At 41.9% G+C, this 16,454-nt stretch overlaps 1 protein-coding gene and 1 long non-coding RNA gene across 3 annotated transcripts in view; one reads left to right on the forward strand and one right to left on the reverse strand.

The window, feature by feature from the left end:
* NEDD9 (neural precursor cell expressed, developmentally down-regulated 9) overlaps nt 1-16,454 on the forward strand; it is a 160,040-nt gene that overhangs the window by 79,389 nt on the left and 64,197 nt on the right. The gene's annotated exons all lie outside the window — the stretch shown is intronic.
* On the reverse strand, nt 4,716-14,566 carry LOC108397492 (uncharacterized). 2 transcript variants are annotated; one of them, XR_012126165.1, is made up of 3 exons: nt 13,679-14,566; nt 9,358-9,570; nt 4,716-7,607 (listed from the first exon to the last, which is right to left on the reverse strand). It is a non-coding gene; the product is annotated as an uncharacterized lncRNA (long non-coding RNA). The 2 variants fall into 2 exon arrangements; XR_001853206.3 differs by lacking the exon at nt 13,679-14,566 and adding an exon at nt 12,923-13,179 and having other exon boundaries at nt 4,718-7,607.

Raw genomic sequence — 16,454 nt, forward strand, 5'->3', positions numbered from 1 at the left:
CCTCAAATAAATGCAGTCAGGTCGGGTCACTGGCAGGGTGGGATCTGCCAGCCGGAAAGGAGTGGTTGCGGGCAGGCAGGGGCTCTGCAAGAAGCAGCCAAAGTGAGCACAGAGAAGCCAGCCGCAGCATGTTCACGCCGTGGCCCCAGCAGCGCTGTGGGACACAGCAGCGCCGTGGGACACAGCACGGTTCAGGTCGCTCTTGTTTTAAGCAACCTCAACCCTTAGTATACTCGTTTTTATAGAAAACTAAAGGGATTATTGATTTATAAGCTGTTTTATCATGAAGCAGAGTCTTAAATAGCACATCTGTATTAAGAGTTATCGTTTTTTAAAATTTTGACTTAAATACACATTTTCAAGAATATATTTATTACAAAGGACACTCATTTAAGGAAAGGTAGGTAGGTAATTGAAGAGCTGTTTAATTTATAATATCATAATCTTGGACATACCTTTCAATAAAACTTCACCTTGCCTACCTTTAAGAAAAGACTTCCTACACTGAGGTAAATTAGGCAACAATTCAGCAACAGAGATTTTTTTCATCACACTCCAGCACAAAGCCAGTAGTCCCTCTGATGATGTGTTAATAACAAAGGCTGGGTGACGAGGAGTGCCCTGCGACAAATCACTTCACTCACCAGCCCCACTACAGCGGGAGTCAGCATTTTGGCATGAACAGACCTATGCTTTCAGGGTCAACAGAGAAGCAATTAATCAAACTGGGGGCAAGAGAAATGACAACCAAGAAGACAGTTATGAAGACCAGATAAGAGCCACAATCCAGTATCTGTGTGGGTCAACAATGCTCCCCTCTGCCCACGGCAGAAGGTGCAATGGAGTGTAAACGGGGTGAAGCCAAATAAGAATGTTGCTCTCAGCCATAGTTGCCAGATGCAGCTTCTCGCTTCTTAACTTGCCCCCCGCAGCCGCCCCACCCGCAGCCTCCTTCCTCGGGCTCTACACCTCTCCAGGGTCACACATCTCTGGGGTCTGCAGGAGCCAAGGCCAGTACGAGGGAGAAGCAAGGGCCCCAGCAACCCAGGGTTCAGGATGCAGGAAAGAAGCACACCTTCTGCCATTAGTGGTGAAGAGCAGTTTCCCAGTGAAGAATCCTGACATAAATTCTCCCTCCTTTTGCCCTGTGCTCACACACCCTGCCTTTGTTTAAAAAATGAAAGGCAAACTAAGAAGGCAAATCTAGATCAACCTGCATCCGAATGTGCATGTAGCAAGGGACCTTAAAAGAGGCGACCATTCTGTTTTGTTTTCACATAAAAACAATAATAGCCTTTGTCAAGCGCTGAATGTTGAGACTTCCTGCAATGTCTTGCCTTCCTTCCACTGGGTATGGAGGGCGAGGCCAGCCAGTCTGTGACTTATGAAGAAACATCTGAGGGTGGAGGGAATGACTAGATCTGATAGCTTTGTGCACACAGTGAGTAATCCATGAGACGTGGAGGTCCGCTGTCTCCAGCTTTGGGAGAGAAGGGTAAACCAAGTCCCGGACTCAGGACCAATGGAAAGAGGCAGTCTCCTGATTTGGCATGCCAGTTCTTCCCCGGGCTGTCCTTTGATATGATGGCTGCTGTTTGTGGTGGGGCCACCTAAGGGGTACTTGGGGAAATATCTTAACATGAGAATCAGATGGAAAAATACTTTAAGGGAAGGGATGCATCTTGCTGCTCATTGTGGTTTTCCAGTACCTGAGCCGAGTTTACTGAGCAGCAGCACAAATGCAGCTCTGTATAATATTACCATACTTAAGCTGTGTGCATGTTTATCATTTCCTTACCGACAATAGCTGGAGGAAAGGCTAAGTGAGACTGGAGAGGAGGGAAGGAAGATGGAGGGGGAATACAGACATCAGGACAGAAAACCTATATCTTCCTTGAGGAATGAAGCCCCAGATTCAGTCACATGGAGTTGGTGTCAAAGTGTCACGACTCCACACTTTTACTTCCAAACACTGAAGAGGTAAAGGTGGCTGGGAAACAGGGCTGGGAAAATGAGGCAGATGAAGCCAAAGACTTGCTTTCTTACAGTTCTGGGGTGTATTTAGTTCCTCTCCACAACAGGCCCTCTTTTCCTTTGTGGACGGGCACCCGTTTAACAGGTTAGAATGCACCGACTGGCCCTTCTCTTGGGAGACAGCTGCTCCTCAAGAAGTGCAAGAGCTCAGACTGCACCTGCTAACTGTTAGGACCCAGCTCCTGCTGAGCTACCAGCTCGTTCTGCACCCTGGGACAGGCCCACTCTGACTGAGCAGACCTCTCTGTCCTGCCAAAGATTGCTACAGCAGAGGCAATGGGCCCCTGAGGGATTCTCAGCTCTCAGGAAGATGTCAACCAAGAGCACCACTCGATTGCGGTCGTGGCTCCTGCCACCGTGGCAGCTTGGATTGCCCTTTCTCCCGCCCCTTATGCACCCTCCCCTCCCCATTCCCTCTGTCTTCTAATGCCTCTTTTTCCTCCAATACTCAGCTAAGGCACTGCCACCTCCTCCAAGCCATCCCTGAAATCCTCAAGCAGTTCTCTTTCATTGACTCTCCTCTTTGGATTCCTAAGTATCTCCTTGGACTGGTCTGTCCAACTAGACTGAGAATACTTTGGAAGCAGGAGCGGTGTCCTTTCCATCTTGATGTCTCCCAAACTAATCACCATGGTAGGTGCTCAGCTAATGAATAAATGAGTAACATAAATACACAGCTGTAGTCACTTCATAAATTGATCATGCCAACCAGGGCAAAGTTTGTGTTCATCTATCAGTCGCTTAGTCCCAGAGCTGCCGGTGGACACTGGGCCCAAGCCTGGTGTCCCACCAAATACATACAGTACTCAGAAGGGGAGACAGAATAATGAAATACAGATCACTGTGACCTTAATTTTACTGTTGGAAAGTATAAGGGCTCTACTCCTAGTGTATCTGTAGGTCCCCCTTGGGTGAAGGCCAGGAGTTGTGCTCATGCCGTACAGATGCGCTATTACAGCTTCAGTCCTACACTAGCCTTCACGACACCCCTAAAAAGACTGAGAGCATCAGAGACTATATAGGCTTCAGTTCATATTCTCCTTTTAAATGAGTCTGGCAGGTTGTAAAGCTCACGTTGTACACGAGCCCTTTGGGGATTTCTCCAAATCCATTTATTGAAGCTGAGTTTCACTGGGAAATTCAGTAGAGAAACACACTATACTTTATGTGTTGAAAATAACAACAAAATGCAAAGATGCAGAAAGGGCCTGATGGACTCTTGACATGCTCAGTGCACCGTTACATAGACACCAGTCTCTCCTTTGCACAAAATGAATAATGAGGACCCTTGACAAGGTGAAGGGCGCCACCCAATCTCTGTGCTAGACTACTTCACTTTGCTGAGTCCCTAGGATCCTCCCAGCTCATGATGCAGACATGACACTGCTTAAGACGTTGTTATCAGGATTAAGTTAAGTGCCCAAGAGTTTCCTGGCTTCACAGCTGTGACTCTGAAGGCTGATAAGCCACAGCCGAGACTGTTCAAGGACTCCAGCTGTCCTGAAAGTGCCTGCTTGTTTATTGTACGTAGATAAGTGTCACTATTATTCCTGGAAGGGTAGGAAACACTGGGGGTCTGGAGATCACTAGGAACTTTTTAAATTAGAATGATGTGAAGATAGGTTGGGATCCCTGGCATATTAAAAGGGGAGAGGGGGAGAAACTACGTCCTCTGCATTTGGTGATACTGTAATTATACCTCCCTTTAAGAGCCGTTAATAATCACTTTCTATTTTATAACCTAATGGTAATGAACACTGTGGCTTTACTTGTTAATTGAAGTTGACAGGATGCTAGAGAGAGCCTCATGGCACACCCCTGAGTGTTTTCTTTTTGTTTATCAATAAGGGAGTGTTTATTTATTTTTTTATGGTTTACTCTAGGTTTAAATCAGAGGAAGGAAGTAAAGGCACTATTCTCAGGAAACCCCTTGGGGGAAATGTCCAGTTATTTGTCATGAGCATTATCTCAGTACTTAACCTGGCACCAACCAAATTAACAAATGAATTTTATCATCATAATCTGAATATATCCCTGGAAATAAAACCAGACCAACACAACTGGGAGAGCTACCGTGCTCTCTGTCCTCTTTCCAAAGGCCTCACCCACTCTCTAAATAGCCTAAGACACCAGAGTCAAAAACGAACTTTTCTGTTACCAGAAGTGAAAACAATGCCTGTGCCTGAAACGGCAGGATAAAGGTCCCACCGGAGATTATAGTCCACAAGATGTACCCTGCAACCCATCACTACATCCCCCCCAGCCCAGAACCCTCAGCACGTACCCAGCTTGTAGTGATTGAGTTAGGCTGACTGGGTTACACTCACACTCAGATGCTTGAGCTGACAATGTCTGCAATGAAATATTTGGAAGCTAGAAGCAAACACCACCTTTGTGTGATAAGGAATTTTAAAATGGGGGCCTTTCAGTTTGAAAACGCAAATTTCAATTTTCAACTTTACTGACCTTTCTTATAAAAAAGTAAAATTTGTCTTCCTAATTTCAAGCATATTTAAATATCTCTGAAATGAGGTTAAGGGTGTAAGATAAAATACAGTGCTCCCATTACAGCCATTTGAAATAAACATAAATCAAGTCTTTTTTCCCAAATACTGGAAAATTCTTTATTGCCATTAAGAGCCAACAACTTTAACTCAGTCTTATTTTATATATCTGCTCTTTTATTCTTCTTATGTTAGCAATAGAATGTCTTTTTGAAGTATATTGGCTCTATTGTTCACCAAGATTGACAGATATCCAATATTAAAATTGCTACCAGATAATTTTTTTAAAATTTTTTATTAAGGTATTATTGATATACACTCTAATGAAGGTTTCACATGAAAAAACATTATGGTTACTACATTTACCCATATTACCAAGTCCCCCCCATACCCCAGTGCAGTCACTGTCCATCAGTGTAGTAAGATGCCACAGAGTCACTGTTGGCCTTCTCTGTGCTACAGTGTTCTCTCTGTGATCCCCCACACCATGTGTACTAAACATAATACCCCTCAGTCCCCTTCTCCCTCCTTCCCCACCTGCCCTCCCACACCCCTCCCCTTTGGTAACCACTAGTCCCTTCTTGGAGTCTCTGAGTCTGCCGCCATTTTGTTCCTTCAGTTTTGCTTCTTTGTTGTACTCCACAAATGAGGGAAATCATTTGGCATTTGTCTTTCTCCATCTGGCATATTTCACTGAGCATAATGTCCTCCAGCTCCATCCATGTTGTTGCAAATGGTAGGATTTGTTTCTTTCTTATGGTTGAATAGTATTCCACTGTGCATATGTACCACATCTTCTTTATCCATTCATCTTACCAGATAGTTTATGATTAAGAAAACTATTCACTGTAAATTAATTGAAGATCTATTTTGATTTTGTACCATGTTTCAGCAAACAAAATAGCAACTACATCTATTGCTATATGTGTCCCAGAAAATATGTCCTCTAATTTTTTTCATTTGCCCCATATATCAGTTCAAGTTCAAGGCAATAGAGCTAGCAAGGAGGCTGGAGAAGAGCCATCTAGTTCAGCCCCTTGCCTCCTGTTCTGAGGGGTGTCCTCCTCCCAGGATATGCTCCTAGAAGTCAAAAATAAAGAAATAAATACATTTTATCTTTGTTCTAGAACAAACTGGACTCTCAGGGATTTACTAAGATCAACCAAATGGATGAGAGATTGAGGCGCAATGTGTGGCACAGGTGAAAAAGAATAGGGGGCAAGGTCAGGTGGCACCCAGGATGGACAGTGCCCACAGGCTGGTACTTCAAGGAGGTGATTCTGTTATACACTCTGCTTTGGAATCCCAGAAACTTGCTCGTTGTTGTGTCGAGGGGTGACGTCAGCCAGAAGGCAGATGTGCCAGGGTGTCCTGGAGAGCACCTGGTTTATTCGGAATACCCTGAATACCAGGAAATAAGCAATCATGAGAGCGATTCTCTCCCTGTCCTCAGGCCATCTGGGAAGATATAGCATAATCAGGAGCCACTTTGTGGGTCCATTTCAAGAAACTATTGTCATAAGAAACAGGATGCTGGCATTTCATGTGATCTCTACCTGAAATCTTATGGGGAAAAAAAAGTAATAGCCATGAAGGGTGTTTGGTGCTCTGGAATCAGAACAAGAGGTATAAATCAATGAACATTGACAGAATTGAGTTAAAACAGCCTGAGGCATCATGTGATAAGAGGAATAGTGTTACCAACAATGGTAAAAATAGAGTCTAGTGACAGCTATTTCTACACTGCAGATTTTTTGAAACTGGGAAGTCCTCCGTCCCTAGTGATGGCTCTCTTCTCCTTCAGAGTGCGTCAATGCGCACAGTCTGTGTGATCACCCTTCTGACTGTCCTTTCTGTACATTTCTAAGACTAATGAACCTTCTTCACGGGCCTTCTGAACTGAATCTTCTCAGGGGCTTTCCATGGGACAGGTATATTGGCAGCTCAGTAGTGTTTCATCAGGTTTTTCCAAAGCTTAGGCCAAATAGCTCTCTAAGCCTGAATTCAAGCCCTTTTTCCCTAATTCCTACACATTCCTGATACTTGATTCTGCCATCCATGCACTCAGCTCTGAGAAGGGGACAAAGGACAAGTCCCTGAGGAGGACTAAACACATCATAAACTAGTAAATTGACATATTGGCTCATGTCTTGAGTATGTAGGAGCTCCTAAGAGATGCCCTAGAATAATCGGAAAATTGGAAAGATAAGATTTCCACTTGAGAGATAAATTGCAAGATCAATATATAAATATTTCTTTTTTCTCCAGAGATACCCAAAAATGATTTAAAGATGCCATCTAAAACTTTTTCCTCAGCTATCTGGGCAAGGAGCTATGATGGGGGTGAGGGTGTCACTGTCTAACCCAAGAGCAGGTGCACTTTCTGATGGAGGGAATGAAAGGATTGGTCTAGCTAATCCTCCATTTTCCTTGTATCCTGAAACAAAATCAGATAGAAAAAAGGCCTGGCTGTGAAAACGAATCATAAACAATATAGTGTTCTTCAAATACAACATAACTAATGATAAACTGAAGACTTTGTCATTGAAAAGATAAAATATCTACAGCTCCAAATATTATAAATGTTTTACATCTTTGGCATTAAACTAGCATTTCTTTGAGGGCTAGTGAGGCCATCAAGGATAGTGACAGATGAAACCAAATTACTGATAAAACCAGGAAGGGTGATACCCTTAGAAAACCTAGTGAAAATCAATACAAAATGCATGGATTTGCTCATGACCAGAAATAACTCATTTTTTACATGGTTTGTAAATGTATGCTAAAGGAGTCTTAGGAAATATGTAAGTCCCATCAAGGAAGTGTCATTTGCAATTATTTGGAATTACATTGCACTTGTATGGTGAAAGGCTAGTCTACAAAAGACTGGTACACAACATGGGATCTAGAAAAAGGAAGCTGAAGAACATGTCCATGTGCACCCATGGGCAAGAGGGGAGAACACTGTGCCAGAGAAGGATACCCTAAGAATTTGTCTTAGGTTCTTCTTTTAAATAGGACCAGGGCACTCTCCCAGTGGTTTTCAGACTTCTCACGTATGCAGAAAACCTGTGGGGGAAAGAGGGACTCTATTTTAGATCCAAGAAAGCTCTAAGATTCCCCAACATGTAATATAACATGTTCCTAAAAATTGTATGCAAAATTCCTATTATTAGACTTGAGTCTTACAAGGAACAGATTGTTTCCAAGGAACTAAAGTTCATGATCAAAGCCTTTTAGCACAGCAGTTGACAATATATTTTCAGCATTTCATACATGTTCTTTAATTTCATTCTTTTTGATGACAAGTGAATATAACCAGTAGGCTATGTCCCATGAGTTTCTTTTGGAAACCTAAGATTTGCCACTTTGTCTAAAGACTCAATTGCATTAGGTCAATGAGATCTATGTTTCTAGTTACTAGTTTTAACACTTCATCTATCACTTTATATTCCACTTCTATTTATAAAATAGACTATAAATTAGTCTAAGGTTGAAACTGAAAAAAAATGTCTAATGATTGCACAAATACTGGCGCACAAAGGTAACAACACTAAAACTCAATGGCTGGCTGGTAAGCAGCGTCATCACTCAGTCGCTGGAAATGTACTGGTCATTAATGTCTAAACTGGCTGCCCCCAAAACAAGTAGGAGTGCCAAAACATAACACAGAGAAGTGAAGGCTAATCAAAACATGTGTTTAGGCTTTTTCTATTGTAAAAAGCTGTAATAAAAAACAACCTCAATTACAATAATGTTTTAAAATAAATGCACCCACATCCATCCAAGACCTGGTAGAGCACATATGTGAAACATCATGGATTCAGGCTATAGATCTGATGCACCTGTAGTTCCTCTGGAATCCATGATAACATTATGTTCTGACTTTACTCCAGCACAATATTTCTCAGTCTAAATTAATTCTTGTTCTGGCTGTCACTGCAGTAGTCTCATTTGCATTAGATCAATAAAGGTCTAAATTCTGAGCATCATCCACTCAGGATGAACTGATAATGTCCAGTTGCAGGGCCCACAGACCCGAGGCCCAATTGCTGTGGTTGAAGGCACTGAGTACTATAGGGTGAAGACTCAGTCTCTTGGATCCCTTTTTACATTTTTCTACTTAAATTCAGTCTATCTTTATGGCATATGCTGAGAAGTAAGTTTTAGTTTAAGCCTTGTATATAATAATTCAGACATAACTACTTTATGGAAACTAATTGAAGAAAGGCTATTTCTCTCCCCCAAACAAGACCCATATCTCAATAGACAGGGATAGTCACTTCATGTTCTTGCTCTTTGGACTGTCTCATTAGTGCTACATCTACACCCCAACCTTTCACCCCCTAGGTTCTCTCTTGCAAATTGATCATATGCACAGCAATACAGATGTTTAGCTGAAAGCCTATGCTTCTAATATCCCTGGACATCAAATATGCCCTCCAGTAACAAAGGATTCTTATCACAAAGCCAATTCTACATTTCTCAAGCTATATACAGTAGAGTTAGGTCAAGGTACAAATCTTAAGGCATTATGAGAAGATATTTGGGAACTACATCCCTGCAACCAAGGAAATGGTAGCTTTTAATTTTTGCAAAGATGTCGGACCTTAAAGCTTCAGTCCAGTGATTCCATTCATCGGTTCATCTGGCATCGAATAAGCATAAGAACAATTTGTTCCTTGCATGATAAAGTCAGATGGATTGTGACAAGCCATTTCCAGTTTTAGTTTTCTTGAAAAGACACATTTGCAGGAAGCACTACCAGGGAGAAATGACTGTGGCTGAAATAAAATAATTGACACTGAAAGATACTGACATCAGAAAGAACTCCTGAAAGCAGCAGTGGAGAGGCTGAGATTTCATGAGGCTGTCTGCGATCACAGCCAGACAGGTCGTTCCAGCACTGCAGATTTTCCTTGGTGTGGGTGCTGTAAAAGCTGTTGGGCTGACAGCAAAATCTCTATTCAACTGAAGCCATCCTCTCTCCCATCTGTTGACGGCTGCTCCTGATTCATAGAGATGGACGGTCCTTACAGAGAATGAGGAGAAAGTAATTAATTCCCCACATGCTAGTACACCATGATGGGTCTGGTCTTCCTGCATTAGCTTCCTGCTTAATGCAACTGATCTGGACCATCAACTGGTTTTACAGAGACTTCGAATAGCCTGGCTGGGCTTGTTCAACCAGTAAGGATTGAGATCAGATTGCAGCTCAGTCAAGCTGGTCACTAGTAGCTACATCTACCCTTGGTTAGACTTAGACCATTGTTTACAATTATAATTTCTCAACCCTCAGTGAGAAACTAATTGATACTGCAGTGAAAGACTAATTGGAGACCCATAAAAAGTAGAAGAGTTGTTTTTAATAAATGCATATGGCTAAAAACCCTAGTGGCCAGAAAGAATCAACTCAGCTTCTTAGGAAGCTTCAGCTCTAACATAGGATCCTCTGGCTCCATGTTCACTCTTGCTAGTGAATCAGTTGTCTGTATAACAGTTTCTTTTCCAAGACTTTAAGGTGGGCTTTCTTAGCATTGGCACTACTAACATTTTAGGCCAGACAGTTCTCTGTTGTTAGGGGTGTGCCTGCATGTTTAGTATCTTCAGCAGCACTCTTGGGCCCCACCAACTAGATGCCAGGAGCACTCCACCAACCCTCATTGTGACAATCCAAAATATCCCCAGACATGGCCAAATGTCCCTTGGATGGGAAGGGGATGCAGAATCACACCCAGTTAAGCACCAATAGTTTAGGGCATTAATAAACACATTCATTCGTACCAATAACACCTTTCCCCCAACTCCTGACTCCCAAGCTGTCCAAAAGAATTGCCTTTTGTTACATAAAAAGATGACTAGTTCTATCTTAAACAACTTCCCCACCACAATTACTGGTCATAAGGACAATACATTAAGTGATTCAATTGTCGTCCCAGGACAGAGTTCTTATAGAAAACTGTTTCCATCCATACATCCTGGAAAAGTAAAATTGAAAACTCAAAGTACAGATTCGTTGAAAGGATAAAATATGTTAGAGCCCAGCAAATACTCTTACAAAATTTAGCTAATAGAGGAATTTTTTTTAAATGACATTTAAAAGTCACCAAAATCTCACCTTGTAGGGTAAGTATTACTGATATTTGGAGAATGTCTTTCCAGACATCTCTCCATATGCATATACAGGAATAAAGCCCAATGGGTATACAGAAGTTCTTCTACAAAATAATCCAGGATTGATGGCCCCATGATGACATTTACAAAAATGAGATTATAGCCATGCAGGGTTAAATTAGAAGAATTAAATTCAATTTTCAGATGAGAAGCTGAAAACTGAAGAAACCGATGAGTTTCAGATAAATGCTACTTCACCACTAAAGATACTGGTTCTTAAAAGGTCTCCCTAAATTAAATTAAGACAATATTTATGCAAAATTTTAAGAACAAAGTTACTGTTATTTTTTAACAGTCCCTTTCAACATTGAATGGCATCTACTGACTCCCTAACAGGAAAGATGAGGAAGTTTGTCAACATATTTTTTCCTAGCCCCTTCCTCCCATCCCCAATTTGATTAATTATAATACTTCCATGTGACAAGTTCTCTTCTTTAGCCATACTTCCTACAGTCATTTGGTGTCGGTTCTATTTTAAATGAATCCACAGCCTCTCAGTTCCTGAATTCTTTGACTCATTTTTAATCTGGCTGAATTAGTTTCCAAGACACAGTTTTTATATGCAAAAGGGACCCATAGATGCTGTATTTCTTGAGCTTTTGAATTCTCGATGATAACTGCCTGCTGCGTTTATACCCAAGGACAACTTGGCTGGAGATTCAATTCTTGGGTGACCCTTCTTGCTCTCAAGCTTTATGGACGCCATTCTGTGACAGGTGCTGGAGTGGATGGCCAGTTCCCAGGGCAGCGACCTCAGAGCCCACGCTGGGTCCTGGCATGTGGCCCCACGTGGCCCCCTGCTCCCCCTCTCAGGCGCATCTCTGAGGCTGCTCTTGCCACCTGTCAGCCACTGCTGCCCTCAGGAAGGTGAGGGCGGCCTTCCAGCTCTGGGCGGGTCCCTGTCGCCTCCATGCTGTGCTGGCACAGAGCCGCCTCTGCACGTTGCACTACAACAGCAGGAACAGGCCTCCTTCCTCTCCCCCTGCACTTCCTCCGCCTCCAGGGGCCTCTGAGGGCTACTCTCTCCCTCCCCAGCACCCTCATCCCACAGGGTCTTAGAGCCGTCCAAGACCACCTAACACAGAGCCATCACTTCCTCTCCTTTTCCTGAATGAGCCATTTCTGTCTGATCCAGGCTTCTTCCTGCTTAATTTCTACAGAATCTACTATCAAGTTCTGCCCTCTGAGCACCCCTGGTCACTCCAGTGGTTGCCAGCAAGGTCTTGTACATTTATTCCAGGATTCCATACCGACATTCTGGTATTGATTAAGGGCTTATCCTTCCAGACAAGTAAACCTCCAACTTCTTAAATGTCACCTACTGATACCCCCCCAAATTTTGACTGCATTTTTACTCCATACATTTGGCCCTTGGACAACTTTGAACTGCACAGGCCCATTTAACATGCAGGTTTCTTTCAATAAATACATTGGAAAAGTTTTTGGAGATTTGTGACAGTTTAAAAAACCATTTTCTTTTCTCTAGCTTACTTTATTGTAAGAATGCAATATATTAGTATGTGTAACATACAAAATATGTGCTAATCAACTGTTTATATTATTAGTGAGGCTAAGAGTCAACAGGCTATTAGCAGTTAAGTTTTCAGGGAGTCAAAAGTTATATGTGGGCTTTCCACTGCTCACGTCACTGGTAGCCCTCATCCCACATTGCCCAAGGATCAATATACACATCTTAGAGCATGAAAAGGCCAAACTGTATAAATAGTCATCTTTTGTGTCAAAAAAACTCTCAAAACAGAATACCCTATACATAGAGATATTCAGTAAATATTTGTTGATACAAGAGATGTATTGAGAATTCTATTAACATGTCCTAGGGCTCAGGAAAAAAAGAAGATGCACAGGAATACCAAATGTAACTGAAAGATCCAGATACAGAATTTAATCATAATAATAACAAATATTAACTGAGCCTTCCCATGTATATTTTAAGTTGTATACATAAATAATCTTGTTCAGTCTTTACAACAGCCCCATTTCAAATCTGAGGAAACTGGGACAGTGAGGATCTCAGGAATTTGCCTACCATCCCAGCTAGTAAGCAATAAAGTCTGAACCTTAACCCAGGAAAAATAGGAGATGCTCTACATGAATTATTTTGAGGAGAATGGGCTGTTCTCCATCTTGACTAAAATTTGCAAGGGTATAGGCTGAAGGAATCATAAATTAAAATTTTGGTTAGGACTTACGAGCTTCCTTTTTGGGAAAGGATTGGGGTTCCATCCACCAAGAGAGGTCACAAGCTCGCTGTGTGTGAGACTATCCATGTGCGACCTTAGCGCACACTCTTCCAGTCGAACCAGTGACCTCATGATGTCGAGGGCCAGGAATGTCAGTTGGGGAGGAGAAAATAACAGCTTGCTTTCACTTTTCCAAGGGCAAACTCCCCAGGCCAAGACGGCTTTCCGCACTGTGTGCTCTCCACAGCCCGAGAGAGCCAGCCATGTGCCAGACAGATTAAACACTCAGGGAATTTGATACGATTACTCCTGGGAGGGTTTTTTTCCACTACCATCTAATCCAATGAAGCAATGAAGCTGGGCTGGCAAAGGCAGTCGAATTGAGAGAGTGACTAAATATATGCAGAGTCCTTGGAGGTTAGAATACAGTCTGTCTACCAGAAGAAGGCATTTTGCCTTTAGTCTGTCTGGATTTCTAATATGCAGACTATTAATCATGTAGACCAGACTCTTGAACCTCTTTGAATCGTTTTACATTTAATTAGAACTTCCCTCCGCCCCACACCAAAAAAAAAATAAAAAAAGCTACAAAATCCTGCCTGGTTATCTGATGTAAATTATTTTATACATTTAAACAATGGTTTACCTGGAATACATACCCCACATTGGGCATATGTTTTAATAGCTTTAAAAATGGACTCAAAACCAAAAATGCACTTACTATGCATATCATAAAATCATGAGAAAGATTAGCCAAGGACTCACTGTTCATTTCCTTCAGAATTCCTTTTCAATCATAGGTTATCCTGGATTTTCACCATCAGAAATTCTATGGGAGAAAAAAAATGGAATAACTCATTTTCCATAAGACCATTTCCATTTCATTTTATTGGGTGAGAGTTTGGTCCAAAGTTTATATTTTAATGCATGAGTCTGTATGTTAAGATGTCACCTGATTGTATCTGTGCCCTTCACATAAAGCAGAAATGTCACGATTTACAAAACCACATCTATCTGGAGTCTGGGAACATCCCTCCTTCTTTCTCCACAAACCTATTTTCCATGTATTTGCCAGGCTTTAACTCATTTTATTATTTTAACAAACTTATATTGTATTTAACTCAGAGTTTTCCATTTCGGTTTTCTGGGCTATGTGGATGGAAATGCTTTTCTCTAAGAACCCTATCCTGGAATAACAATTGAAGCCAACTTGGAAATGTGGAGTGCAGTCCAGGTTCCAGAGTAGTCATACTTCCCCAGTCCCGCCACACAGAAATTCCTAAACTTGCTTCAAGCAGAGAATCTGGGAAGTGAACAAAAGTCTGTGTTTTCCTTCTTCTCCACTCAGAAGGGCAGGTTGAGCATTTCCACCTAAGGGCAGGGAGGGAATCCAGACCGGTATGCTCTTCTCGATTGCACAATCTGGGAGAAAAGAAAGAGCAAACATTTGCCTAGGCCAGAAGAATGTTGCCACGAATCTGTCACCAATAGAGCTGCCAGAATTTTTCAAGGGGCAGAAAAAGTAAATCTTTAAAGCAAAGCTTCTTTGGTGTTTTTTTTTTTTTCTTTTTTGAAGTTTCTTGTTCATTTCTCCTTCCCTTCCCTGGCCATCTGAGAGCCAGAGCTTAGGCACCATCACCCCGCAGCAGCTAGAACCTGGGCCAGTGGGCTGCAAGGCAGAGGCCTCATGAAACCACAGCCTTTTGCACATCTGGTCTGGGCATATGATTGGCACCAAATTTCCACATTGAGGAATATTCCAGAATACTTAAGGTTTTGATTTGTCTATTTCTGTAAAAGAAATGCTTCAAAGTCAGAAAGTTGAGGAATTTGAGAGTGGTTAAGGTGGAGGTTTCTTCCAAGGAGCTCTGTTCCAAATTTGACATCCTTGGGGTAAGACAAGAATCTAACACATCACAGCAATGATCGTGTGGTGGTCACTAAGCTTTTCTACTGCACCACTGTGATCTTTCACCGCCCAGAGTTGGCCCATCTGGGGATTTTAGTGGAGGAAGAATAAGGAGAAGCAGAGAAAATGAGGTTAAAAACAAGGCATAAATTATCAATAATCACCATACATCCTGGACTTCCCAAGATTTGTGTTTACATAATCTCTCTGGTTGCTCCCATAAAGGTAATCATACTTTCCAGGTGTTGTCTCAGTTTTTAATTAGAAAAATTAAAATTATAAACTAGGTTCAGTTTATAACAGGGTACGACTGAAGTGCTCCTTGAGAGCAATGCTTGTGACACATTTTTCTAATGCCTTCTGTGACATAAAAAGAGCTCTGTGTGGAATGAAGGAATTGAAAAATGAATAAGCTTATTGTTTTACCTCTCTTACCGATTTTTAGCATAAACTAAGAATTCAAGGATCTAGGTTCTCATCCTGGCTCTGCAAAGCACCATTTAGGAAGTCACCAAACCTCCCAAAGACTCAGTTTTCCCATCTATAAAATGGAGGGAATAGCTTCCCTTATTTGGCTTATGTTACAGGGTGGTTAGGTAAACCAACTAAGATGCTGAATGTGAAAATGCTCTGTACACTGAACAGATGCACCCACATGTAAATTTTTTATTATTATCATTAGTTCTACTAATCACCACTGCACTCCAACTCTGAGTTGCTCAGCCATTCCAAATCTTGCCAAAAAGAAAACTGCTAGTGGCCACAACAAATCTCATGCTACATCTGAGCTTACTTTTCAAATTGGCTTAGTTTCTGTATTTATTAATTAATTAAATGCGTGTCTCCCAAAACCAGCATTACAAAGAAGCATCTCCCTGACACTCATTAATTACAATAAAATCTATTAAATAAATCAAAATATAAATATGATTTATTTAGTAACTAAACAATAACTCATAACATTTTATGCTTTGCTCCCCACAGTGAGCCAACAAGGGCACAAATTTTGGACATCACAGAGCACCAACCCCAAGAATTCTTTAGCAATACACACACATGCACAAAACCACAAATCCCTCAACACTGAGGATGTTTGGCGGTAGATGTGAAGACCCACCCCAGAAAAACTGAGAAAGAATTTGTGTTCTGTGACTAGCCATCTGTATCTTCTTCCCCTTCAGTACCAACTCTACCCACTGATGCCCAGGATCCTCAAGTTATTTAGCACCCACTCTACATGGTCCGAAGCTTGTACCAAGGCTGTGAAGTTAGCTATGTGAACCTGCTCACTTGGCGTCCACAGCTGGAATGACAATGAACAGGCAGGGAATCCCCTCTTCTTCACCTTTACAATCTTCACATACACAGAGCATTTACATTCACCATCTCTTCTTGTCTTAACAACCCTCTGAGATATATTTTACTGAATTCACTTTAGAGATGGGCCAATTGAGATTTAGCATGACTGCATAATTCACCCAAAGCACACAACTTCTAAGTGGCCGTGTCTGGGTTCAAAAGCAATTCCACCTGATTTCTAAGATCTGTGTTTTTAGCCACCTCATGCTAGTGCCCTCCCTAGTGTTTCCACCACAGGGTTTCTGGGGTACCAGGGCAGAGATTTGCAAGGAG

The sequence above is a fragment of the Manis javanica genome, chromosome 16, assembly GCF_040802235.1.
Source record: "Manis javanica isolate MJ-LG chromosome 16, MJ_LKY, whole genome shotgun sequence".
NCBI lineage: Eukaryota > Metazoa > Chordata > Mammalia > Pholidota > Manidae > Manis > Manis javanica.